At 41.3% G+C, this 26,620-nt stretch overlaps 1 protein-coding gene across 1 annotated transcript in view; it reads left to right on the top strand.

Moving 5' to 3' along the window:
* Positions 1 to 26,620, top strand: part of TGFB2 (transforming growth factor, beta 2) — a gene marked incomplete at its 3' end in the record, with an annotated part of 59,097 nt that overhangs the window by 13,868 nt on the left and 18,609 nt on the right. The window lies entirely within an intron of this gene.

A 26,620-nucleotide genomic window follows, 5' to 3' on the forward strand; every position in this document is an offset into this window, starting at 1 on the left:
TGTGGCCTGATGGAGTTGGTTGCCCTTATGCTTGTGGGAGCAGTGCCTTCCACAGCTTCTCTCTACAGAGGAGGAACTAGGTGGTGATGGGCTATCTCGTGCTTGTATAGTTGGCAGCTCTTCCCTCAGAGAAGCAAGAGGCCAGACAGTCCAGCTGTGAGGTGAGTTCTATTGGCAGAAGCCATAATTTTGGAAGGCAAATAATATTTATGGGTTTCTTTTCCGTATTCAATAGCACAAGTCATGGAAGACCTGTAAGTCATTGACTCAGTTGGTGACTCGATGTTGCAAAGTAGTTAGTGGAGGTTTTCTCCTTATCCCACCCAGAGGTTTGAGCTTTTAAGCTATAAAGAAATAAAAATGGTCTATAGGGCATGATGTATCATAACTCATCCTAGTAATTGGTATTTGGTAAAAGGGCCTTGGAATTGGGAATATCTGCACTTAAGAATTGATACTCTTAGTACTAAGCTGGAGATAACTTCCGTGTCCATCTCCGTAGTAGTCTCTGGGCTCAGTGAACAGCCATGTTTCCCATGGAGCCCATGAAGTGTTTTAGGGATCTTCAGAAGTGAGCTGACTGGGAGCTTCCTAGGCCAGGTGGGATGAAAAAGAGAGGAAAGCATCGTAAGCTGAGCACCTCCACATGGGCAGGCAGGTGTGTGTGTCCTGCATGTACGCAGCTAGCGACACTAACTTTTACAGGCTGGAGAGTTTTCCCGAAGAGACATTTACAGTCTCTGTGCTTTTTTGTTCTTAATTTACACTGGACCAGTGTGTAAATCATTTTAATTGTAGTTCCTGTTACAAAGCAGGAAAGATTGCACGATTTTAATGTGGTTAAAAACTTTCACTTCCCTCCGTCTCTAACATTCATCTATTACCCACTGTCTTTATCTTAATCATTTAAAGATGTGCTGCCTGTGCTTTGAGTCTGTGAATCTTGACTTCTCTGCAGTGTGAAAAAATGTGGGGTTTTCTTTTGCCTTTCTTTCTCTGCTACACTTCTTGTATAATTCCTTTTTCTTCTTTTGTGTTTTGTTTTTTTTTTCCCTCTCCAGAGTAAAAGGGTTGGACAATCCAACCTGCTTTTCTTGAAAATGACTTGCTTTCATTTCCTCCTCCAGCCAGGGAATAGTTTGGAAGGGCTGTTCTCTGGACCCTTGGCCGAGCAGGAGAAGGCAGCCAGCAGCACCGCTTGCCAGGGGAACAGGAGCTCTTCCTGGCAGAGGTGGGGCGAGAGGAGCAGAGCCTGTGCTGTGGGACTCGCTTTCATCTCCGCCACTCTCTGCAAGGCAGTCCTGAAATTTGCTCACCGCTTTTAAATCTTCCAGTTAAAATAGCTGAGCAGTGAGGCCCACTCATTTAAAAAAAAAAAAGAAGAAAAAAGAAAAAAAACCAGAGGAGAGAGCAACTTGTTCTTATAAATAGCAATAAATTAAAAATACTAATCTGTGCTGAGCAATCCAATACAAGTTTCTTTGTGTGTGATTTTGAATACTGAGTAAGGGAAGATGCATGCTCCCATATGCCTGGTCACCATCGCTATCACCTTGTATGAATCTCCTTTTTGTATGTCCCCATATGATTCTTCTGTTAAGAATAGGATCTAGGTTCTATGGTTTATCTTGTTCCGTTATTTTTAGCGTATTTAGGGTTGGATACAAACTGTGATGTTCTGATTCCCATAACTTTTTTTTTTTTAATTTATTTTTTTTTCACGAAGTTCTGGGTATGTTTAGATTTATGGGTTTGGTTTTGAAGCTCTTGAGTGTTGCAGAGTACCTGAGCCCTTTTGCTGAGGTATGGTATTGGGCTGGAAGAGTGCCACAGCATTGTGTTCTGGCTTTGGGGACCTGCAGACAGGTTGCTGTCAGCAACAGTGTAAATGCTTTACTTTGTGGAGTATTCTTTGAAATGAATTATTGCAGGTTTCCTGGAAAAATCTTACTAAACTCAATTCCTTGGTCTCCGTTGTTGGGACCTTTATCAGAAATACAAAAGTGAGAAGACTTCTATTCCAAACTTCTGAGAAAAACTTTGGAACTGTCTAGCCTCTTTCATGGTTTCATCACAGACATGTTTCAGAAGAAGTCTCAGTGTGAAAACGACTCCCATGGAGAAGGCTTTCTGTTATTTGCCTCCAAGTCTGACATGCCTAAATCCATCACTGTTCCCTCGCCTTCTCTCTAAGACATTTCAGAAATACCTGGAGATGTCATGGATTCTCATGCCACCTTCATAAGTGATAAATTTTTTGGTATCTATACTGGTTCAACTTTTACCATGAATCTTGAATGAAGCCAGCAAATTATGAGGGGTTCCTGGCTTGACTTGACACAACTGACAGAACCCCTGGTGACAAAAGGTAACTCATCTGAGGAGCTGATTGCTACACTTGCGTAACAGTGATGTGAAAACTGAAAGTGGTATGAAGCCCCAGTGTTGTGATGAAAATTGTCTCATCATTGTATGCAGTTTCCCAAGGTGGAAGGAACAATTTGTTTGACATATGGAAGAGGCTTTGTTTTATCTGGTTTTGTGAAAGCCTGGGTGTGGTGAGATGGGCTTTACAAACTTCTAGTTTGGATTGTTGCAATTCATGCTCCTCAGATTGGATGCAAAGATTGCTAGTGGCTGACTTGTCTAAAATTGACCAGTACCACCAGGAACAAATGATCACGTGTGCTGTGCAGATGGGATTGGCTCCTTCAGAGTGTTTCTGGTAAGAATTCATATTTCTGACTGGAAGTTGGAAAGCCTGTGAGAGCCTGGAATCCTTCTGCCTTAGTGACTTTGTTAACCTCAGGTAAATACCAAAATACCCATCTTTATTCTAGCGTTATGAAGCAAGGGTACTGTTCTGGGGTACTGACAGCTAAGCAGGCAGGCATGAGCACTCTTAGTTCAAGGGCACTGGCAGTTATTCTGTGTTGTTTATAATTTTTTCATCACTTTGACAAGGAACCTTAAACTTTTATTGGTGTCACCAAAGAAAAAAATCTACGTGAAAGCAGTCTTGTTCTTCTATGCCAGAAAACCTGAAAAAAGAGAAGGAAGTTCAGTCTGGGTATTCCTTTTTCACCCTGCCCCCCACTTCGTCTTACTGAGAGATGCTAAGTAAAACATCCATGGGTAGAGGCAGTCCCACCGGGGAGGCTATAACTGCCCATGTTTAGTGAGTCAGGGCTCTCCACAGCTTCTGTAACAGAGATCCTTTTCTTTGCTCCCATTCTGGTCCTGCTAGTGCATCAGCCAGCTTTCACCCTGTATTGCAGCTGCTGACAGAGAGGTTTTCTGATGTGTGGAGCCAAGGGCCAACCACAATTTGTCCGTGTATTTACAGGGATCATTTCACTCCAGTAGAAGCGCGGCCAAGTATTTCTTGATAGAAACATGCTGCATCCATCTAACAACACTAACCAATTGAGGCAAAGTGAAGAATGCTGTGATATTAGTATTACAGTAGTTGCTCAAGCCCCAGTGAGAGATCAGGACCCTGTTGCGTGAGGCGCTGTTGAACTTGCAGTGCTTTTCCCAGCCCTACCGACCTTCCCATCTGAACTGACAAGTCAGATAATGACGTTCCATTGTATAATCAGTTACGCTGCAAAAGGCATGTGTGCTCGAAATGGCTTTCATGGGATCTTAAATATTTCTTTGTGTCATAGTGTTCATCCTCTTGCATGTAATCCAGTGTGCTTATCTGGGAAGTGATCATACATGAGAAATGGAAAAATTTCATGTGTCATTCAGTGCTACTGGTGGCTTTTGGTTTTAGTTTGGTTTTGGGATTTTTTTTGCGTGATTTTTTTTTTTGCAGGGCTAGACATTAATCTTGACCTTACAGCTCCAATAATTATTATTTCTCATCAGCAGCATGGTGAGTCTGAAAAGAGAAATTAGAGTCAAGAGGGTATTTTCCCAGAAGATTACAACAGTTACAGTGGAGGTCAAACTTTTGGCTTCATCTATTGGACTGTTTCGCTTTAAACTTGAAATGCGCATCAGTGAAAGCAGCAAGTTCAAAGTTTAGCATGAAATAATGCCAAAGACTAAGAAAAAGAAAGGAGTATATCGCAGTAATTTTACTAAAACTTTACCATCGCTCTTCACACTGAACATAACTTTCCAAGCAATGTAACAAGCAATCCCAAAATAATGAATCACCAGTGGAAGAAAACACTGTACAACATAGCACCCTAGTTTGGGGAATTCAAGACCAGGGGATGGAGAATCTGTTATTTGCTGCGTTGTTTTAAGCCTGAGCTTGGTGTTAATAGCGCAGAGAATTTACTCATTATAGTTGCATTATTATGCATTTCAAATATCCTGGTATAAATTCGTTTAACACAAGCCTTATCTATCTCTTTAGCGTACGAAGCTATCATGGTTTATTAGCTGGTTGCACGATAATTGCGGCAGACTTCCAAGTGAATTACCTGGGAAACATCTGTCTGTCTGTGGCTTGCCAGGGCTGCAGTGGGAGCTTTCTGTGCATGGCAGTTTCAGCTCAGTGTTCCCCACGGTTATTGCCTTGCTGCGTACTGGGCACAGCTCTGGCTGGCTGGAGGGCAGGTCTGTTGCTGTTAGTAGAGTTCAGGTATTGATCTGCACTCGCTGGGACCTGACCTAATGACACAGGTTCCGCAATTACTTTGTGTAAATATATCTGACACATACAGATATCAGTAGATGTATTTATAAAGCTCTCTTAAGAAACCGAGGTATTTGCCAACCACCAGTTATGACAGCAGAAACATGGAGCTGGAGGGACTTCAGGAGGGTACTTCGTTAGTCCTGCATTAGAAGAAGGTATAGCTGTGATACTTTGGGTAGATATTTGTGTAACCTTTTCTTCAAGGTCATCATCGTAGCCTCCTTTTCCAACCTGTTCTAGTGCATTGTTGTTGTCCTTGATGTTTAAAGGTTTTCGTGATACCTACCGCAAACCTTCCTTGCTGCAGCTCAGAACTACTCATGATTTATCCATGATGGACGTGGAGAATGAATCATTGCCCTGCTTTTTGTGGCAGCTGTGTACATACCTGAAGGCTGTTTTTTTATGTAACGCCTTCAGCAGTCTTTTTTAGCTGAGGAACCCAAATATACTTGTTAGTCTGTGTTTTATAGCTCTGTAGTAATGTCATTCCTCTGCGGCACCTAGTTGGGTTGATGCTTCTATTTTAACTAGGAATCACTGCTGACTGCTTTCTCAGGGCAATTTTCCAGTCTTGCAGCTTACCTACTGTATTTTTTTGTCTAGACCATATCCCCCTCATTTGCTAATGGGTGTGTCAGTGTCCAAACTTACTGAAGTCAAGATAAATGTCATCTGTGGTTTCTCCTCTATTTGCAAAGCTTGTTATCCAGTCCTGAAGGCAGTTCAGGTTGTTTGGACACTAATTGCTTCTGACAAGTCCGTGTGAGCTGTTACTCAACTCCTTGTTTTCTTCCAGGTGCTAACAGATAGTTTGTTTGAAAATTTTTCCACTCTTTTCTTTCTTTAATTCATCACCACTTTTTATTACCTTAATTCCCCACCACCCCTTCCACCCCTTTTTATTTTTTTTTTGGTAGATAGTATACGTTGCTCTAATCCAACCTTCTGGTACTAGGTGCTTGACACTGTATTTAAAACTATCTTTTCTTATATGTAAGTGTAATTGTTACTAGAAGCAACAAGAAACAGTAAAGTGGATAAGGAGTAATGTATTAATTTGTTGCAGATTTTTTCAAAAGTTTAGGTAAATGTAGAAAAATAGGTAGATGTCCACAGTCCTTTGCACCTAAGGCTATACATTAGACCTGCATTGCTTGCATAAGGAAGAAGAATAGTGACTGAATCAGTCTGTGCCTGGGTCTCGGCCTCTAATCATGGTCTGTGTCTGTTTTTCTTTACATTCTACTCTGCCCGTCGTTCACCAACAGGTCAATTAATTGGTTTGTAGCTTGCTGCATCCTTGGAGAAGTGAGACAGACCACGGGAATCCCTTCTGTCAAAATTTATTGCAAACAGCAAACAAAGTTGCTGACTGTGTGTGAAATTTGAACAGTGTCACGATCATACCTTTTTTTTCTTAAACATATCAATCTGAGGGATGAGTAGCCTTTTATTCAGGGTTTTCCAGAGGTGTCTACAGGAGGCTATCAAATGAGAAGAATAAAACTCAGTTCTGACCCTCCCCATATTACATTATTATTGTTGTTCCTTTTTCAAGATGGAATTAGGATTTGATGCCCTTTCAGAAAATGGCGAGAATGGAGAAATAACTTCTAAGTGTTTTCTCTCAGGCCTCTATTTTGAAATAGCCCAACAAATTAAGTAACTTTTTTATACTCTTTTCAAGAAATCAAAACAAAGTCGTATCATCTTTCAGACTGAGTGTACAACATTGGCTAGGTTTGCTATTCCAGAGCATACAATTGATATTTACGAGAAACATAATATTCTGGGTTCTTTGGGCTTTGTTCCTTTGGATAGGGACTACTCAAGTTAAATGCCAGCACAGTATCTGGCCTGGGTCTCTAGGACAGTGGTGTTTTGTCTCCGATTATTAGTGATTTCTGAGCATCATTTTTCCAGTGGCCCGTATTTGGTCCCATGGTTTATGTTATTTTGCACATGAGCTCATCTTTTTTACCTTTCCTCTCTCTTCCCTTTTGCCTCAAGTCTTGGTGGCTCCCTTGCTGTACCCAGGTGTCCTTCCCTCCATCCCTGGTGTTGCTTGCAAGTGAGAAGGGGGCATTATATGTGCAGTGCTTTGGGCAAGCGGTGCCACAATTCAGCCAGAGACGTGTTTTATCATAAGTAGTTGCTGTTCACCTAATCATTAGATTAGCACTTTAGTAACTTATTTTCAAGATGAGCTATATGTTAACGAACTGCATCTGTAGCTGCCAAAACTTGAAGAAGTTGTATCTCCTGCAGGGGTAACTGCCCTGATTTATTCCAGCTGAGCTGAGAGCAATCTGCTTCTGATGTGCTTGCATTGTTTTTCTCTTAGTTGCTTTTTGAAGTCAGCTGCAAAGTTGACTCTGTCAGGAGCTGCGATACAAGATGAAAATGGCAAATCCGGAGGATAGATGTGCCGTATTTCTTCTCCCTAAAACTTACTGGTGTTTCTATTCGAGAAGTCACTGATTACTCCTTCCTTCTAGACAGTATAGTTAAGAGCTTAGCTATATACATGGCGGGCTGTAAGTTGAGGTTACAAAGGATCTGCCTGGCAGGTGGTCTGTTTACGCACCACTGCTGCCATGTCCTTTTTCGTTGAGTCTACTCTTAAAGGCCAAGTATGAAAGTTATTTCTTGTTATGATTTTGCACGTTCTGGGTTCGAGTAAAGCTTTTGTGTGTGTAAAATAATCTATTGTTGTGTAAATTTGAAAATGGCAAATACTTGTTCTTTGTTACTTGGCAAGACTATAGGATGGTTAGCTGGTGTCCCATACTTCTCATTTGAATGTGTGATCCTGTAGTGTTATAGTATCTGTTTATGAAACAATACAAAGGCAGGAAAAAGTCATCACCTCCTCATTGTAGATGTAATCCATGTGTGTATTTGGAAGACACCTTCATTATGAATTCTAAAGTTTCACCTCTGAAATGTGGAGCTTTTCCTTTTGATGGTAGGTCAGCGTTGGGTTGGGTAGACTTAGAATAGTCCTGAAACATACTGGATTTTGTGTAAATACGTATGATATTTCACTGTCTTTTGTTCTTTTGTGTCAGTGTTTAGAAGGACTGAGCTTCCTGGGTATGCAACCAATACTTCAAACAAGACAGTCAACAGCAAAACCTCAGGACATATCCCCGTTTCACAACCTACTTCCCAGTGTAATGTTTTTTCTCAATATTTTTCTTAAGCTCAAGTGTCCTTTGTATTTGTGCCCGTGTCATATGACTAAAGGAGTAAAGACTATTTCTAAAGACCAGCTTCTGTAGACACAGGTCAGCTGCATATCTGCAGAGCCCCACCAACAGGAAGTATGACTAATAATGCATGTAGAGCAGAAAATTTAAAACTTGCTGTGAAAGGCCACCATAGTTTTCACGCTCCTTTGAACTAATGTGTTTTCAAATCATTCTTTAGCTTATTCTGAGAAGCCACTGGTGCATTCCTAGTCAGTTTTGATCTTTGAGAAATGCAGACATTGACTTGGTAATTGCTATCCATATTCATTATCGCAGTCATGGTGTTGTATGATGCAATTTGTGGGGCTCTTTCACTGAATGTGATCTCTGTCTGGAGTCTGCGTTAGTTTTGGATCATTCTGAGTCATAAATGGTCAAAACATCTTTTTCTAATATTTAGTTGGATATCATCTTGTTAGTCTGAAATATATATCCTTTTATATTCTTGGTTTCTTTGTGTGCATATATATGTGTGTGTTTGTATGCACACCTCTTTCTCTAGCAAGTTTTGTCTCAGTTATGCATGTCCAAAAAGCCGAAAGCTGCTAACAAATATGAAGCCATTCTTTTGCTATTATTACAAAAATGGCACAACAAAATAGGTGAAACTTCAGATAGTGATAAAAGGTTGAAATGAATTGAGCAAGAATAGTCATTAAAAACAGCAGGCAGAAAGTCAGCTGTTAATCTTGAGTGTAGCTCACTTATCTTGGCACTACTGTGAGCCCACTCGTGTTGTGTGTCTGTCCCTCTGTCACTCAGGTGTCTCTGGCTCAGAGCTGTCCTGCACCACAGTTTCGTTGTCCTGATGTCTCCTTTGGTGTGTGATAAAACTCACCAATTAAACGGAATTAGAAACTCGGTCTTGGTGGTGTATATCTAAAAGCCAATCCTCTGCAGAGGATTCTGATGCAGGTGGCCACACTGGGAGCGATTTGTATTCATGGTGTCTCAGGGAAAGATGTTTATCTTGTGCTTTGGAAAATCCAACTGGATCCATCCAGCTGGAGCCATTTCCTCGTGTGTTAACCTGTCACAAGGAGGGGCCACCTTGTGTATTGTGGAAAGCGTACGTACCCGCATCAGCAGCCATCGCAGGGAATTGTGCCATTCTCTGTTGTCCTTATTCCCCAACTCTCCTCTTCCATTCCAAACGCTAGAAGGTTAAAATATAAAAAGTGCATACATTGTAACAAAAAACTTAATCCTTTTTCAGTCTGTATATGATTTTACTCCAGACAAGGCAACTTTCCAGATTTACATTAACCAATATTTGAAATTGGATGGCTGTAAAGCTCGGAAAACTGTCTAGGACATCTTACTATGTTAGCCTGAAGTATTTCAGAAAAACTATCTTTTTCTTCTGTATTTTTTAAAAAAGAATATCAGAAATACCGAAGTTTTGCAATAGTAATAACAAATATTAGAACCTGAAAAGTTCGAACTCTCAACTATAGCTTCTTTGGCAATACATTTCTTTCTTATGTTTTTTGTAAAATCGTATCATGTTCTGGATCAGGCTGAGGAGACTCTCACTTACTTAAAAAAGCATTGTTTACTCACTCTTACTGTGCTTGGACCAGTAAAGACTGGAGACCACAGTTTAGATCAGACCAGAAAAGGATGGTTTAGAGTAAAAAGTAGACTGTCAGAATAAATCACTTCTAGTCATTAGTATCCAGAACATTTCTAGCATTGGATTTAAAAAAATGTCCAAATGGAATAACAGGGTCTGAGAAGCAATGATCTTACTATATCTTGCCCCTAGTCAGGGCCACTTGCATAAGTGTCTGTGTTGAGTGTTGGTGTATTGGTGTCTTTTCAGAGTCAAAGGGATTTAATTGTTTCTACACTGTATTTTTGAGAGGTAAAAACTGCATTTCAGTTCAGGGCAATGCAGTTCCAGATCTGGTATCAACAAGGAGAGACTGAAGTGGAGCCATTAGTTACCAATATTCTGTGTTTCTCTCATGTCTAATATTGAACTGAGATTTATCTATAGCCTTGGCTGTTTGTTCAGAACAGGAGAAGGTGGAAATCTTTTTGCCCTTCCCTGCTAGCGGTTGTGGCAGACTGTGGCAAGATACTGTCCTCTGCAATCATGGCAATCTGGTTTTACGTGCCAGGAGGTCTTGCTATGTGTGACCAGTTTGGGTGGCCAGGCTTTAACCTTTTACTTTTACCCTTTTCAGCTGGTCATTTAATGTGTGGGGTTTTTTTAGCTTTCTGCTACAGCTGGCCTACAGGCATGTCACTATGGAGTAGTCCTCTTTCCTTAGCTTCAGGAGAGAAATGCACTTCTCCACACATAAGGATGAGGAGAGTAGGCTTTCATGTTTCTGAGGATTAGGTTAACAAGGCATAACCTTCTGCCTTGAGGTGTGTGAGTTCTATGTAGCCTATACGTAGATGAGTAAAGTTATATTTGCTTGCTATCATTGATTAAGGTGTCTTTTGTCATTAACTACACCTCAACATATTTGACATCTCTGCTTTCTCTTTATTGTATAGATGTCTTAGCTGGGTCATCTTTGCTCCTTTCACAAACATTGCTAAATCAGCATTGTTACAGCTTCTGTTCTGTAATTTTCAGTGAGAGGAAAATTTACATTTAGTTACAGTGCCACTGTGTCCTCGGTTACACTGACTGCTCTGGAAGGAGGATGAAGATAAGTTTATTTCTTACCTGCATGTTGAATTCCTCACACTGTATTATTATTTTTCACTATCCTGACCTATAAATGCTTCTTGAACACATCAGTGCATCTCACTTTAAGTCTTTACAATGTAGCCATCTATATTGTTCAGAACTAAATACGTGTTAGTGTGTCGGCATGGCATGCTGTCCTGTTCACATGGGAGAGAAGCTTTTTAACTGAGAACCCTCTCTCTTCCTAACTCGTTGTGCTGGATGTGAGGCATCTAATCCATTCAGTCAAGTTAGTGGGAGCAAACATTAAATTGAGAAGAGGTCTTCCAGCCTTAGGGGGTCTTGGCAGTTCTAAACAGAACACTTGGAGGTCAGGGTTTGTCAAGACTGAGCCTGTATGGACAGAGCCTTACGTTAGCAGGTGAGAAATGCTTAGAGTTTTCCTTCCCAAGCTATGCTGTGTCGTGCCATTCAGTAATGCTTGATTATAAAGATAATTAGAACTTAACTGTCGTGTTATAATTGTTCTAATTTTTTATTATCAGCAATACCTTTTGTGTGTGAGGAAAAGACCAGGTCAATGCACCCTTTTGTGCTTTGAGCAGGTTCCTTCAGTCTAGCTCCCTGGTTCGTTCAGTGGTAGGGATGATTATGTACAGGCAAGGCAGTGGTCAAATGTGTGTCTGGGAATGGCCTTCAGCTGGGTCTTGGTGCTAATCTGTACAGCTTGTTACAAAATGTCAGAAGTTTGCATGCATTGGTCGTTGTCGTTTTGCAGATGGTAGTGACACAGGGAAGGCTCCTATAGGAGGACAAAGCACAACAAACCAGCCTTTAACTTCTTTGTCTTGTCTTTCATTTATGAAGGATGATAACAAAAAATGTAAACCCATATTCCAGTTTGTAAGGCTTATTGAATTGAGTAAAGCCAGTAAAATACTGTTTGGCACTAGGCAACAAAGTACATATGTTGAGATGCCAAGAAGAGACTCTGCCGAGCTCTAGATGCTTCGCATTCCAGATCTGTTACCTTGTAAGTGTAATATTTGCTGAATTTTAGTCCAGCTGGAGATGGAATAGCAGGCCTGTGAAGGAGAGAGAGGTGGGAAGATTTTAGGCTTGAAGAAGAAAAGCCTGAATGATCTGCTACAGCCTGCTAATTCTTCCTGACTTACCTGAAGACAAGTAAAGAACAGCTGCTCATGGCCAGTTTATTCAGGCTAAAATTAATGTGCATTGCAGTAGAAGTAAAACAAAAAAAGGAAGGGGGGAAAAAATGAAACTTCTACTCTTAGCTGTGGATGAAAAGCCCCAACCTTTTGTGTTTGCAAATACAAATGGATTCTTATGAGGACAAAAGAGCAGTTTTAGCACTTTTGCTCCTGTGCACACTTTGCTTTGGTGCCCAGATGGCTTTGTCTATTCAAAGGACTTCTCCTTTAGAGGAGATTGTGATCCACGGTTCAATCAGTGTTTGAAAGCTTGTGTACAAGCAGAGCTGGTAAATAAGCAAAGCTCAATGACTGAAATTCGTAAACCTTTTTAATATGTGCAAACTATGAAATCCAAAGCCTGAGAAGAAATGAGGAAGCTTTGCAAAATCACCCCAATGTTGCATTCCCATGTGAGCACTGCTAGAGAATGATTTCAGATTCTTGTCTACCAAACTGAAATATCGGGGAGAAGCTGGATCCAGTTCAGTTGGACTTTATTGGATTATGCCTTCATGCTATTGTAGCAAAGAAAATGCTGTGATTCCAAATATGATGTGTAACAATTGTGCAAATTCCTCAATCCTATTTTCTATTCATTTATGAGGTAATTAAAACCATAGACCTAGAAACTATTTTTCACAGGCAAGTTTCATTTGTAGAGGCCTATTTAATTTTGTATATTTTATGACTGTATATTCCATTTTATTCTATTCCCCTTCCAGAGGAGAGTGAAACTTGATGGTGTTACCTTCATTATGAATCTGTACATTGGCTGAGTTTCTTACAAGTTGTACATTATCCACTGTACAGAACATGACAGTGTAATTGAGGGGGAGGCAAGGTTTATTTCATTTTGTTTCCTTAGAGGGCACCACCAAATGTTCTAATGAAAGAATAATCATAACCTTGAAAGGAAGGAAAGTTTTAAGGGACTAACTTGAAGAGGGGAAATGGCTGAGTGGTTTAAAGGAATGAAATTATGGGAGAGTTCCAAGTGAGATGAGGCAGCAAAAGTAAAAGAGTTACCACCAACTGCGATGAATGATAGACGTGCACTTAAAAACTGTGGTCATGGGGCTGTGTAAGTATGTGGATAGAGGAAGGAAAAGGATAGTTCACAGCTGGTTCAGGAGACAGCAGTTCAAAGGTACATCTCCCTTTGTGTGGTAGTCTGCAGCCATAGGTAACAGGCAGTACTGTGAGCTCCAAACCTCTGGCATTAGGACACTACCCCTTCTAGGTTCATATTAACAGGAAAAGCAATTTAGGACATGGTTTACAGTATGCCCTTACTGAGTATAGTCAGAACAAAGACCACTTGCCCTCCCGGGTTCTGGGCGATGTACTGTTTAATTGGATTTCTGTGCAAGGGGTCTACATTAATCAATTCCTACCGATTAAAACTGTACTCTATTCCCATTTTTAAAATAAATATTTTTGAGAGACTGAGTGGCTCTATCTAGACTGGAGTTTAATCCAGGCTGAGGAAACCTGGAGAGCATTTCTAGCACGTGGTTGTCCATGGGGCGCCTTGAGATCAATGGGATGAAGCTCAGCCTGACAAGTAAGTCTCTGTGTGCTCGCAGAAAATTGACACTCATTTTGATCTCTCTCGCCACGAGTTTTAACAGGAAGGCCACTAACAGAATAGGCATGAAAGCTATCACCTGCTGCTGCTCCTGCATAGAGGAGCCCTCGCCAAAACGCAGGTTGGGTAGGCTGGAAAAGCAGTTCAGAAATCACATGGCAAGTGTGAGGTGCATGAAGGATTTAGTCCTGTCCAGAGTGTGGGGAGCTTTGTGAGAGCGGGATTCTCCTCATTTCTCCCTCCCGGCTAGGGGCAGTGAGGCAGGGAAGCTTTTAAGCACATAGCTGTGTAAGAAAGCTCATGGGATGACTTCACAAGGACTATGTTTAAAGTGAAGCCAATGCCTGTGCTCTCTCCCTGAAGCAGAGTGATATTCTTCTTGCCCTCTTACTTTACATTTTCAGTCTGATTCTACCACTGCTTTCACTTTCATTTGGTTTAACAACCCTGCACATGAGTAAGGGGGGAAAGAAAACATTTGACTTGAAAACAAGATAAATAATATTTGGATTATTCTGTCCTAAGGTAGAAACACATAAACACAGCAGTATGAACAGCTTAAACTGAATTGTGAAATAGCCTGAGAATGTATTTTTGCTGCCATTTCCTTGATTTCAACACAGTGAGTTTGTCATGTATGACGGCTTTGTGGTTGTTGTGACACTGTTGGAGAAAATTGGATTTGGGGAAAGTTTTCTTAGTTCTTTAAATAATACAAAATGTTTCCCAGTTGTAATTTTTTTCTCTCAGGCACAGCTTTGTTCTGCAGTGGTACGTTTTTTGTAAAGTAGTGTTCTGTATAGTCTTGCGTCGCCGTGGCAGTGTATAATCCTCAGGATATATCTAAGGGATTTCCAGCCATCCTCTTGGATTTCATAACAATACTTGCGAGTAGAAGCCCTTCTACGCAGAAATTTAAAATGTGGATGGATGGGTATTCACAGGCTTAAAACACGGCTCAACAACTCATCGAGCACTAAAGGCACAAGCTGGAGCCTGTGATGAGCGTGTTTGCTGTCAGAGTGCAAGCTGCACTGAACTGACATTTAACGAATGGCCTAATTTTACATAGACGTACAATGGGTAACCACAGTTCACCTTAAAAGAAGTATTAAGCTTGTTTTCTTGGAGAGCTTGGCCTTATAAACATACTAGTCTGATTTATAGCACTCAAAGTGTATGCCTGTGCTTCTTAATCATGATCCTTCTTGCTGGAGCTAACTTCTGGAGTCCCAAAAAGGCCATCCTGTTCCCCAGGTATGAGGGGACCTGACCCGGCTTGTCCCTGCAGGACCACTGTCCTGTGGCTCTTGCAAGTGGCCTGACCCTGAGGGCTGGCTGCCTTCTCTGCCTTTGGCGTTTCTGGAGGAGCACTGCTATCTTAATCTGACTTGTGCTGCACTCGTGGGCACAAGGACGGCCTGCCCATGGATGGTGGGTCCTGCTGGGGCTGCGGGATGCCTCCATCCCACCTACCACCTTGGCTTCCACGCCTGCAGAAATCTTGGAGCTGGGAGGAGGCCGCGATGCGCAGCGGGCGCAGCTGCATGCGGGCATGCCAAGCTTCTCTTATATGCTGACGGGGAGGATAGATTTATGACAGAAGTAATTATGGGGTTTTTTGTGGGTCTGATGGATTCAATAGAAGTATGCCTGCACAATCTATATTTTTTAAATATAACTCATTAGTAAATTGGCACTGTGATAACACTGTGAAGCCAGTTTTAATCGTTCTGGCTGGGCTGTCAGTGCAAGTGAAATTCACAGAATCATGGAATGGTTTGAGTTGGAAGGGACCTTAAAGATGATCTAGTTCCACGCCCCCTGCCATGGGCAGGGACCCTGCCACTAGAGCAGGTTGCTGAAAGTCCCATCCAGCCTGGCCTTGGACAATTCCAGGGAGGAGGCATCCACAGCTTCTTTGGGTAACTTGTTCCAGTGCCTCACCACCCTCACAGTAAAGAATTCCTTCCTTACATCTAATCTAAATCTACCCTCTTTCAGTTTAAAGCCGTTACCACTTGTTCTATCACTACATGCTCTTGTAAAAAGCCGCCCTTTAGCTTTTTTTGTAGGCCCCCTTTAAGTACTGGAAGACCGCCACAAGGTCTCCATGGAGCCTGAGGCTGAACAGGCCCAACTCTCTCAGCCCGTTCTCATAGGGGCAGTGCCCCCTGATCATCTTCGTTACCTCCTCTGGACCCTCTCAAGGAGGTCCATGTCCTATACTGAGGGCCCCAGAGCTGTACCAAGCACTGCAGGTCAAGTTTCACAAGAGCAGAGCGGCAAAATCAACTTCCTTGACCTGCTGGTCTCGTTTCTTTTGATGCAGCCCGGGATGCAGTTGGCTTTCTGGGCTGCAAGCGCACATGCTGGCTCATACTGAGCTTTTCATGAGAAAGGTGCCATGAAGAGGAGGGATTTAAAAAAAATAATAATCATAAACTGACTTTCAAACACACACACATATGTTGAACCTTAGACCTAATCTGCTGTTGAGAAGAAAAGGTAAAATGTTTTCTTGGATAAAAATGATTCAAGGTTACTTGGGTTTTGGACGTGTGATGACTGCTTAGGGCTTTTTAGGCACTGCATCCCAATGTCTCTGAGTGAAGCAATATGCTGTACACATAAGGCAGCTGGAATTGTGATCATATCTGCCTCTTAAGGCCACCAGTGGAGAGGTCTCTTGTTATAGATTCCTTCTGAACATATCACTTCAGTAGCATGCAGCCAGAAGAAGGTTGGGAAATGAAAGAGAAAAAAGGTCTTTGTTACCCAGGAAGACTGTTGGTCAGTCTGTGAAGGGTGGAAGGTTAATCCAATCTGGTTTAAGTCACTGAAGTCATTGCAGCCATAAAAAATCTTGGCTGAACAGTACCAGCAAGTCAGGGCTTACTTTTCCATTAAGAAGGGTTTGTGTTCCCTGGTGAGTTTTTCTTTTTGCACCCCTTTTTTTTCTTTTCTTTTCTTTTTTTTTTTTTTTTAAGAAGAGATAGGCAATTGTACTTGCAGTTCTTGCTTATGATTCCTGGCTGAAAGAGGAGCAGCCCTTCATGGAGAGAGATGAAAGACACTAGGAGTATTTTTCTTACATTCCAATGTAAGCAGAATAGCAAAGTACATACCTGAGAAGTTTCCAAATACAACACACATCTATTTACATATTTGATTTCAGTGGTGATACATGATAACCTGGGATTTCATTCAAAGGATCCTGATGAGGATTTGAAAGGAGTTCTTCTTTCCTCAATGTTCACAAAATAACTGCTGAAAGCTGAAGGACCTTTTGTTGGCAAAAAAAATTCATGGAGAACAGGAGGCGTGGAGGCTGGAGACAGTTTTCTTGTACTGAAAATCCTCTCAGTGCTTACAAGCATGGGGGTAAATTCCTGGCCCTTTTGAAAGCACTGAGCACGTTTTGTCAGTGACTTCAGTGGGACCAAAACTTCACTCAGGTTTCAGAGGCTTTAGTAACTCTATAACTTGTTCTGATGCCTGTTGATGGATGCAGCAGCTTTCCTGTTCGCGTGTTGCACATCATCCCAGCAGAAAAGGATCTGTTAGCTCTTGTTGGGATTGCATGGTCATGAGCTTGCTACAATGGCATCCAACCCAGCAGCGAGGGACAAATCTGAAGATATATTTTTCTCTCTCACTATTAAAACTGTAGTGTTGCATAAGCAACAGTGAGATTATAGGGGGGGTATTTTTGAGAGAGCAAAGCTATTGTGCTGTTTTCTTTATCCCCTGTCTTTTAACCTGCCACAAGATTAAGGTTTCTTTGTTGAGAAGCAAAGACAGCAGTATGGTTTGTATTTACATTCCCTCTTGGCTTCTTTGCATGGCAGGTGATGTGTAAATAGGACTTTGTGAAGAGGAGAATTGAGGTCAGACCTTTCAGACTTTCTAAAATGCGCAAAGAGATTTGTATATGCCAAAGGATGTTTCAGAATGGAAAAATCAGCATTTGCTTCTCTCCAGAATATTCCTGAGTAATTAGGTTACCCCAGTTAGGCATTGCTCAACAGCTCAAAATTTAGACAGGAAAATAACTCTCATGTGATGCATCAGTGTTGTTCACATTACCCAGCCCCTGCATTTCAGCATGGACAAGGGAAAACAAGCCAACAGCTTGGAACACTTTAAAGGCAAGCAGAAAGTAGGGTCTGGTGAGTTCATATGATGGATTTTTTCTTCAGTAGATTCTTTTTCAAGCAGTTGTAAAGGCAGGGGCAGAATGTGTCCATGCACTCGAGGGGGACTCACAGGTGCTGCCGTGCGAGGTGCTGGTTTACTACTGATTCCATTGACTCCAGCTTTTGCAAGTCGACAAATTGCCTTTCTTGCTGCAAGAGAAAGATCAGGTGTGGGGCTGCACTACGTGTGCTGCTTCTTCCTGAGAGGGTCCATCCCCTGGGAGGGACTCCATGCTCCTTTTTAAGAAATGGGAGTGTTTGGCAATGGTCACACCAAGCCTGCCTAGGTTGGAGTTTTCTTTTTGTTTTCCTGAAAGGGACCAGACAGTTTCCCCTTTCATTTCAGACAGAGGTTTCAGTGATTTCAACTGGCTTTTGATCATTCTCCAGCTTCAGAAGTTTGGATCCAGGCAGTTGATTTGAGGCTCAGTTTGACTCTTCTATAAGTTAATACTCAGAGAGTTTTGTTTTATAGCAGAAGAAACTTCTGGGCAGTCCTCACTTTCTTCAGAGTTGTGGAAGTGCACTTTCTTAGAGGAATGAAGTCTTATTCAACAGAATTCACTCTCGGGACAGGAGAGTTTGTAAAGGACCAGGACCGTGGCTTGTAATTGCCTTAAGACAGCCCTATGGCTGTAAAGTAGTAATAGCATAAGTTTTTGCAATCTCTGTGCTGATTTACCTTAGCATACATTTAAAGATGTAGAAGTCTGTAGTCCTTACTTTCAAGTTTCCTCCTATATGTTTCGCATACATGTTTCCTATATGTTCCTATATGTTTCCTATATGTTCCTTTTTGTTCAGGACAGCCTGCACAGCCAACTGATTTCCTCCGAAGTAAATTGTGTAGCATGTCCGGAAGGACTATGCGTGTGTTTTCTTAAGTATTTTGCTCCCATTCCTAACACACATTTAGATTTTCTAATCTCTTTTCCAAATGAACAGTGATAGGGGACAGGAGAAGCGTGGAGAAAAGGTTAGACTAGCATCACTAGTGGACCACTTTGATGAATGCTGGAGATGGTTTGACCTGTAATCCTGTGGATATGTTTTTGAATTTTTGTAGTCATTGGCATTTTCTACACATGTGGCTACACTCCAGTTCCCAGAGACTAACAGAGAGTTTTTGTTTTAGGTTTTTGGGTAAGGTGAGCTAAGAAGGAGGCAAGATTTAAGGTGAAGATTTTCTGTAAGTGTCAGCAGTCATGGCCAGGGCCAGCTGTCAAAAAGAGATCCAGCTCCATTTCAGTGCCAGAACACAAACCTGATTTTCAAAAGATCACAGGAAGCATTAGGCCAGAAACATCCAGTTGGAAGACTTCATTCTAGAGACATTTGGAAAAATTAAAAAAAAAAAATCAACAACAAAAATAGTGACTGAAAATACTGGATGCTAAACACTCAAAGATTTAGTCTAGTCTCTAAAGCCTGGCATAAAGCACAAAAGAGGTTAATCTCCTTCTGCTTGCTGCACATTAGCATTCATAGAATGGTTCTGGGAAGGGAAACTGGGTCGTTCTGTGGGAGCCTGTGCCCATGTTGACTCTCCATCCCCTTGCAGCAGCAGGGGTGTGTGAGGCAGCAGCACAGAATAATGGTTTGGAGTTTGTCTGAGGCTTTTGGTCATCTTCTCAGATAAACTGGAATGCCCCTGCAGTTTTTCAGTATTAGGTATGGCTCTCCTTTTCCTTTTGGTTGATGGGATAGCTGTGAATCTTATTCAAGAAGGGTTCATTTGGGGGATCTGTCATAGCCCAGACCTATTGGCTATTGGCATTGCACCTCATAGGAGGTGAACAAACTTACATGGTATTGGCCCAGCAGTTTTTCTTCGTATGTGTGTGTAGGAGAGGGAGGAGAAAAGAATCTGTGGCTAATTACTCAGAATAGATGTTTTGTCTTCCTTCTTCCTAGCTGGTATGGGTAGTATGGATTTTTTTCAGGCTAAATGATGTTTCAGACCGAACCTACAAAGATTCGTAACTTCATGAGAATAATTGTGAAAGCATGGCAGGAAGAGAAATCCCAATGGAAAAAAGAATTTGAATGAGATTTGAATGAGAACTTTCTGGCTCATAATATTCACTTAAATCAGACAGTTCAATAATACAGGAAAATTACAGGCTTTCTTACAGTGGTCTCCAGACCAAATTAAGGAACATCCAAAGTCAGTTTCAGCTGCAGCATGTAAGTACAGCTGAGGTTGAATTTGCAACATGATTTGGCCCGGCCCAGGGGGAACAATTACCAAAAAATAAAAATAAAATATTAAGGTGAGTTGTATTGTTAGAGCCTCAGAACAGCAATGGTAGCTTTTCTTGGCAGGGGTTGATGCCCACTGTAGAACTCCTATCCAGCGCCAGTGTGCTAGCAGAGAAGTGACACAAATAAGCGAGAATGTAATAAGATGCTCTTCTCTTTACATCTTCAAAATGACCCACAAAGCCGGGACTTAACTGCTTTGTACCAAGAATTCCACGCAGCAGCTTTGCTATGACAACACCAATTACTTGTGTTTTATTTTACTGCTTGTCTTTGTGAGAACTTAACTTAAACTTTAACTTAACTCCATGTTTCACCTGTTGCAGTGAATGTGAATCACTGCAGGATGTTTTTCACCATTATAGAAATGTACACCAGCCAATTATGTAAGAGTATCAAAGTCCATCAAACTACAGAGCAATAGGAGTACCGTAAAGGAATTAGTTATTAGAGTGAGAGGAAACTCAGACCGACAGACCACTGATGCTATTGAGATCATAGCTTTGGCTAGTCATCTTTTGTTTCAGGCTTGATAGAGCAGTCAGTAAGTAGCAGCAGAACCAGAAGGCCCTTGTCAGATTTTAAGCAAGAAACACATAATTTCATAAAGGGACCTTCAGAAAATTCATCTTTGCCTCATTGGAGAACATCCTGGGATTGTTTACTTTTCATTGTCATAGATCTTAGTGTGTTTTAAAAGAGGTGGTTCAACAGCGGAAAATACGTCGCAAAATGTGATAATTGGGTGATTATTTTTCCAACCTATGCACACCTAGACCTTCACTGCTGCATGTTTTTTGGACATGTAGAGCTTGACAGAGACTGTATAGGCAGAAAAAATCATGCATTTGTGTTATGTGAGCACTGCCAAGTATCTTTGCTCTGAGCACTCTGGAATCTGCTAATGACATTTATTGAATCTTCATAGCCAGATAATGGCATAATAATTACATGTATGGATTCCCTGCTGCAAATCAGAAGCTTATTGTGTCATTGTTACAAAGAAGGAAGAAGTTAACTAGCATAAGAAGAAATTACTGAAATAAGAAAACATCTTCAGGATTGGCTTCTGTTAATGTAACTGGTGAAAGAAAGTCATGTTTAAAGAGCTGCAGCAGGAGGCCATGGAGGAGTGAGGTTTTGTTTCTTTGGTCTTTCTCCAAGGGGAATCACCTCAGGACTCTAAAATCCAGCCTTAGTGAAGCTGCATTGCGGCTTCCCTGTGTGACTGCAGGGGCAGGCCCAGGGGTCAGTTTAGGTGGTCGAAGAGGGAAGTGGCTTGATTTTGGTCTTCAGTTGTTCTGGTGCTCAAAAGGGTCATCCAGCAATTGGATGCCAAACCTCTTCTCCTCCTTGTCTTTCTGATTAAGAAAGAGCTCTTTGCCTTCACGTAGGCCTGTGTGTTTCTCTTGTTAAGGTTCAAACCACAGGCAGTAAATACCAGGACTGAAGTTACCAGGGAATGTGGAATTGTGAACTACCCACACCCCTTTGCCATGGATAAATTATATACCTAGGGATCACTCAGTGGAAGATTTCCAGCTGCTGGTTTCTGGCATGAGTTCTTCACCAAAAACAAGTGCAATAACAGACGTTGAGTCTTACATTGCGCTGCAGGTGCGTATAAAACCCTGTTCTGTGAAACCAGCGGCTCCAGAGCCATGGGGCCTCAGCTGAAAGCCTTACCCACTGTGTTCCCAGTATTTTTTTCTCACTTCCAGTGCAGTGTGCCTCCTCAAAGCTTTGTAGGCAAAAACTGAAATATCAGAGTAAGGCTCTTATGTTGCTTTTGTACCATCTGACTTTGAAGCCTCTCTGCAAGCGGCTGGAAGTGATGGCTGAGCAGAGAGTGATGCAAGCGTTTTCTGTCCAAGAGCACTGATTACCTAATGGATGTGCTCATAACTTAATGTCGTAGCAGGATAGAGTTTCAGAGCTAATGGAAAGCTGATGTACAACTGATTTACCTCTGAGGGCCAATCCCAGTTCCCAAATATAACCTGTAGGCCTCCGTGATTTGGTTCACTGTATTTATATATCCCCTTGCGTTGCGATGAGGCAGTTTCCAGCAGGATCCTGCAGTCACGTCAGGGTCAGGAGGGGTGAACAGAGTAATTATCCTTGGGCTTTGGGAGCCCAGATACATTAAACAAGTTTTTAATTTCTTGGAGAGACTTTCTTTGGAAAAGAGTAGACGATCTGTGACCCTAGTGTGCCTGACAGGAAGGACAGGATCGTGCTGGAAGGACATGCCGCTGCAGCTGCCTTCCGGGGGTCTTGCTTCACTTGCCACGTCTGGATATCCTTAAAGACAGCCTGACCTGGCTCGTGGCAGGGACCTGTATGTTGAGCAGAGAGTAAAATTCACGCAGAGGGAGGGACGATGTCACGTTACACTGCTTGTTAGGATTTGCTATCAGTGAGGAGAAATCTAAACAGCCTAAATGGTCCTAGTAGTTAGAGGGGTTAGGGAAGTTTGCCAGAGCGTGGAAAGCATAACAACTGTATTTAATAACAATCAGGCTACTCTTATAAATATTTGTGTGTGCTGCTTCAAAGACTACTACACGATCATTCATGTAAGTAGAGTTAGAAAGACGAGAAGGAAGAAAAAAAAAAAAGAGAGAGTGAGAAGAAAAGGGCACTCCGTGTTTTGTAGCTGCTGTAATAAAGAACGGGCAAAGCACCAGAAAGAAAAGAAAAAGGAAAAGAAACCCTCCAAAGTTTAATAAACACAAAAGGGAATAAAAATAAATCTTTGGAGCATTTATTACAAGCCCTTGATGGAAGGATTAGATTGAAGCTCTCAGCCTTTCCAGTGTGGGTGTATGTGTGAAGTCGGCCTGTCTGGCCTCTTCCAACGAGAAGAGAAAAGTTGTTTACATTTCCTAACTTGAGCTGTGCATATAATTGATTTTTTTTTGTTTCACTAGCAGAAATGAAAATTCAGAGGGGAAAAAAAGCTTCTTTTGGATACAATTGAATTTAGATCTTTTTCCTTGCCAGAATGAAAGCCCAACTCTCAGAAGAGCTATGTCAAACAGTGTTTTGTTTCTCCTGAAATGTCAGTACACACAGTACTTGTGAGGAAAGCTGTGGAAATGCAAGGCTTAGTTCATCAAACACAACCGTGGAAGGCGAAAGTGTCATCCTTTTATGCAGGACATTCCTAATTTGGGGGATATCTTCTATTCCCAGTTTCACTTTAAGGGAGCTTGACTCCATCTCATTCTTCTCCCAGAAGCAGTGCCCAGGGGTCTGCATGCTGTTTTGGACAGCCGGTCAGAGGATGCATTCAGTCTCTCCTGTTGGTGATGCTCCAACCTGGAGCCATACTGTGGACTCTTGAGTATTTTGGAATAGGTCTCCTGCACCCCTCCCTTCGGTGCTTTTCTGCTCTGTCAGAGCAGAGCTGCTTTCTGTCCTATTTGCTGGCACAGGAGTTTAGGGGATACTGGAAATTGAACAAAGTCAGTAAGAAGCACAGAAACCACAGTGTCCTTATGCACTTAAACACCCACATACCAGATACATTTTAACCTGGTAAGTTGGACCGTCCTGGGTAAAGCATCTGGTGAAGTTTCAGCTTGTTCAAGAAAAAAAAAAAACAACAAAAAGAATAAAAAAGCTAAGGTTGGTGTTCAGCAAGCTAAAGGGAGGAGGGATGCTGCCTTCACCTTCTCCAAATTTGTTTTGTAACTCGTGTCAACTGTACTGTGATGATTGTGGTTATGATTATTACAGCTGGAAGTCTTCAGGTTTTTTGAGGGTTGAATTAATAGTTTAAAGATGATAAGAATGAAATCTTTCATTGCATTTACTATTCCGTCTCTCCAAAACAAAAGAAATCTTGTGTTTTCCTAGCTACAGGAAACATATTGATTTAATTCTACTCATTAATGATAACGGTTCAAAGAATACTTAAGGAGTCTAGTCTGCAGCAGGGTAACTGTGTTTGCAGACTACCTTGGTCAGAGTCATCCTGGCGTCTACTGAAGTCATTGGGCCAAAACCAGAGGGGAGTCCAGAGGTATCCAACTGAGTCTAAATTGATACAACTGTCAGGTTAAGGTGGAGTCACAAAAAGAGATGAATTGCAGCATCTGAGATCACTTAAAGGCTAATCCAAAACCTTGTACACTCCATAGGGTTCTTTCCATTCCCTTAAAGAGAGTTGCAAGTCTCAATTCTCAGTCTTCATGTTGATAAACTTTCAAATAAACCTCAATTCTGCAGTCAGCCATTCTTTTTCAGATGAAGGGTTCCAGCTGGTGAAAAACCCCGGGTTTTTTTAGCTGTCCATGAATAATGCCATTTCCTGAATTGACTCCCCATGGATACTGTCATGAATGCTAAAAGAAATCAAATTTCTTATGTAGATTTTGCAAGATACAAAACTATCTATCTTGTAAGAGAGATGCAACTTCTGTAAGACAATAATTCATTCTTATTCATGGTGGGTGTCCTACACCTGCCTTCCAGTGAAGGTAAACACTTGTTCGTTGTGTTTATGAATTCACATATGCAAACATAACAACACGCATGCTGAAAGACTTCTCCTTCTCCATCTATCTTCTTTCTATAAGAAAGAGAGTAAAAAGGTGAATGCAGAGATGGTTCAGCAAAATCTATTCAGATACATATTCAATGATATCCAGTATCTAAAATGTAGAAACTGAAAAGGAAGACTACAAATGTAACACTATAAAGATCTAGAAATAAGTTAGAAGCTAAATAGTGACAGTTAAATAGGACTTTTTGATCTAAATAATTCAAGACGGACTGGGTTTGTCTGTGCCAGGGCAAGTGGCTGGCTGCTAGTTTGGCTTGTCCACAGGGAAGGAAATGGTGGGTTGATGCCTCAAATAAATGACAGGGAAGGACAACTTACAACTCATCCTGGAAGCATCAATCCTATATATACCTATTATTATGCCAAATGATATTCCTAGTAGGATTAGGTTTGGCTGAAGAACAAGTAGTAGTCTTGGAGTTTCTTGCAACAGAAAGATAAATTGAAGAGGTTATTTCTCTTTTAAATGAGGATACAATCTTTGAACCAAGTAGCTTTCATAAGAATTTGCAAAATTCATCGAAATAAAGATCATCATTGCATAAAATTAAGCTTTTCTCAGAAGACTTTCATTTGGTATTTTGAGAGAGATCAGCACTAATGTGTTTGCTCATGGGAGAGAGGAGCAGTTCTCGTGCAGGGGTAATTTGCATCTGTTTTTCTTTGAGTTCTCACTATAAGGTAGTGGCATTTTTTTGTCAATAAGCCTAGTAGACAGGAATACAGATCATGATGTTTTGGAGTTTGTTTTCGAGCACTGCAGATGTGAAAATTTATGAACCATTTTTTTTTTAACTAAATAGGATCATAAAGAAGCGTGGGCCTCCAGTTCATATTTATACCTCTTAGTCATTTGACCCTACTGAGGGTCTCCTTTGGGAAGTACTCTTTCAGAGGATTTTTAAAATATTTTAGGAACTTGTCATCTCTCACTTATAAACTATCTAAAGTTGAGGCTGTAATTATTTCTTTATCGTCAAAGTTTTTGTCATAGCTAGGATTATATTTAGGAGATTTTACCTCTCGTCATTTAAAAATGTAGGTTTGGGCTCAATTATGTACGTGTTTGTGAATTTTGTGAAGAAAGAATAAATTTCCTTGTGTGACTGTCTCGCACTTAGTATTTATTCTGTCTTCAGTTTGAACTTAGAATTATTGAAAGAGCTACAACAAACTGGTTATTAAATGTGTAACTGCAAATGGTGTTGCCTCGTGTAGCTGGGAGCTGCTGGGAGCGTTGCTCAGTTCTACTAATGGCAGCCAGTCTAGAAATGCTAAATATTTGGAACAAGGTCTTTAAGTTATTACTGTCTCTTATTGATATGAATAAATATTATTAAGGATTTATTTCAACTACCTTTAATTATCAGTACTTAGAAATACAGGTGAATATACGTTTCTGTGTAAAGAGATGGGCTTCTCCCATCCCTTTACACAGAAATGATAATTTGTGTGTATCTATTAAGGGAAGGTATCTTCCAGAAGAAGGTAGTTTATTTGATTGACAGATGCCTGAATTAATGGTCTGGATATCGAAGGGAGGCGATGGAGCAGGAGGCCTTGCTGGAATTTCAGGCAAGGAGTGCTGAACTGCTCACCTCCCTAACGTTGAGGCTGTTGTCTCCTGACACTGCATGACAAATCCTGAGCTGTGTGAATAGCGAGAAAACTTCATGTTTTGTAATTATTATCTGAAGTCTTCCTGCTGACGTGGCTCCAGGGAGACCTGTTAGCTTTGCTGCCTCAGCTGAAAACCCCTCCCCACCCTCCAATACCATTGTTCTTTTTCTCTTTGTTTTTTCTTTATCCACTTCCATTTCCACACTGTTTAGAGAGGAGGAAACCTGAAGAGAAGTTTTTGTCAGGGCCTTCTGAGTCATTTTGACTCCTCTCCGAGCCTGGCTCCGCAGTTCGAGAAGAGCCTTGCCAGGCGGCAGCATGGCGCAGCCAGGAGGGCAATCAGGGTTTACAGCTAGGAAAAGGAAAGAGTTGTTTTGAAACCTCAACTACTTTAACACTGCTATTGAAGACTTCAAGTCCATTTTTCTAACTGCTTTTTCTGCTTTCCCCCCCAATATATAGTGATGGGTGCTTCCAAGTGCTCAAAATTCATGTAATCCTCTTTTTTCCCTCCTTTTGTTCTCCCTCTTCTCTTCCAGCCCTTCTTACTGTAGTCAGAATGAATATTTTGTTCCAATAAAATCCTTTAATAACTAA

This window comes from Apaloderma vittatum, unplaced genomic scaffold (genome assembly GCF_000703405.1).
Source record: "Apaloderma vittatum isolate BGI_N311 unplaced genomic scaffold, ASM70340v1 scaffold34490, whole genome shotgun sequence".
Taxonomy (NCBI): Eukaryota; Metazoa; Chordata; class Aves; order Trogoniformes; family Trogonidae; genus Apaloderma; species Apaloderma vittatum.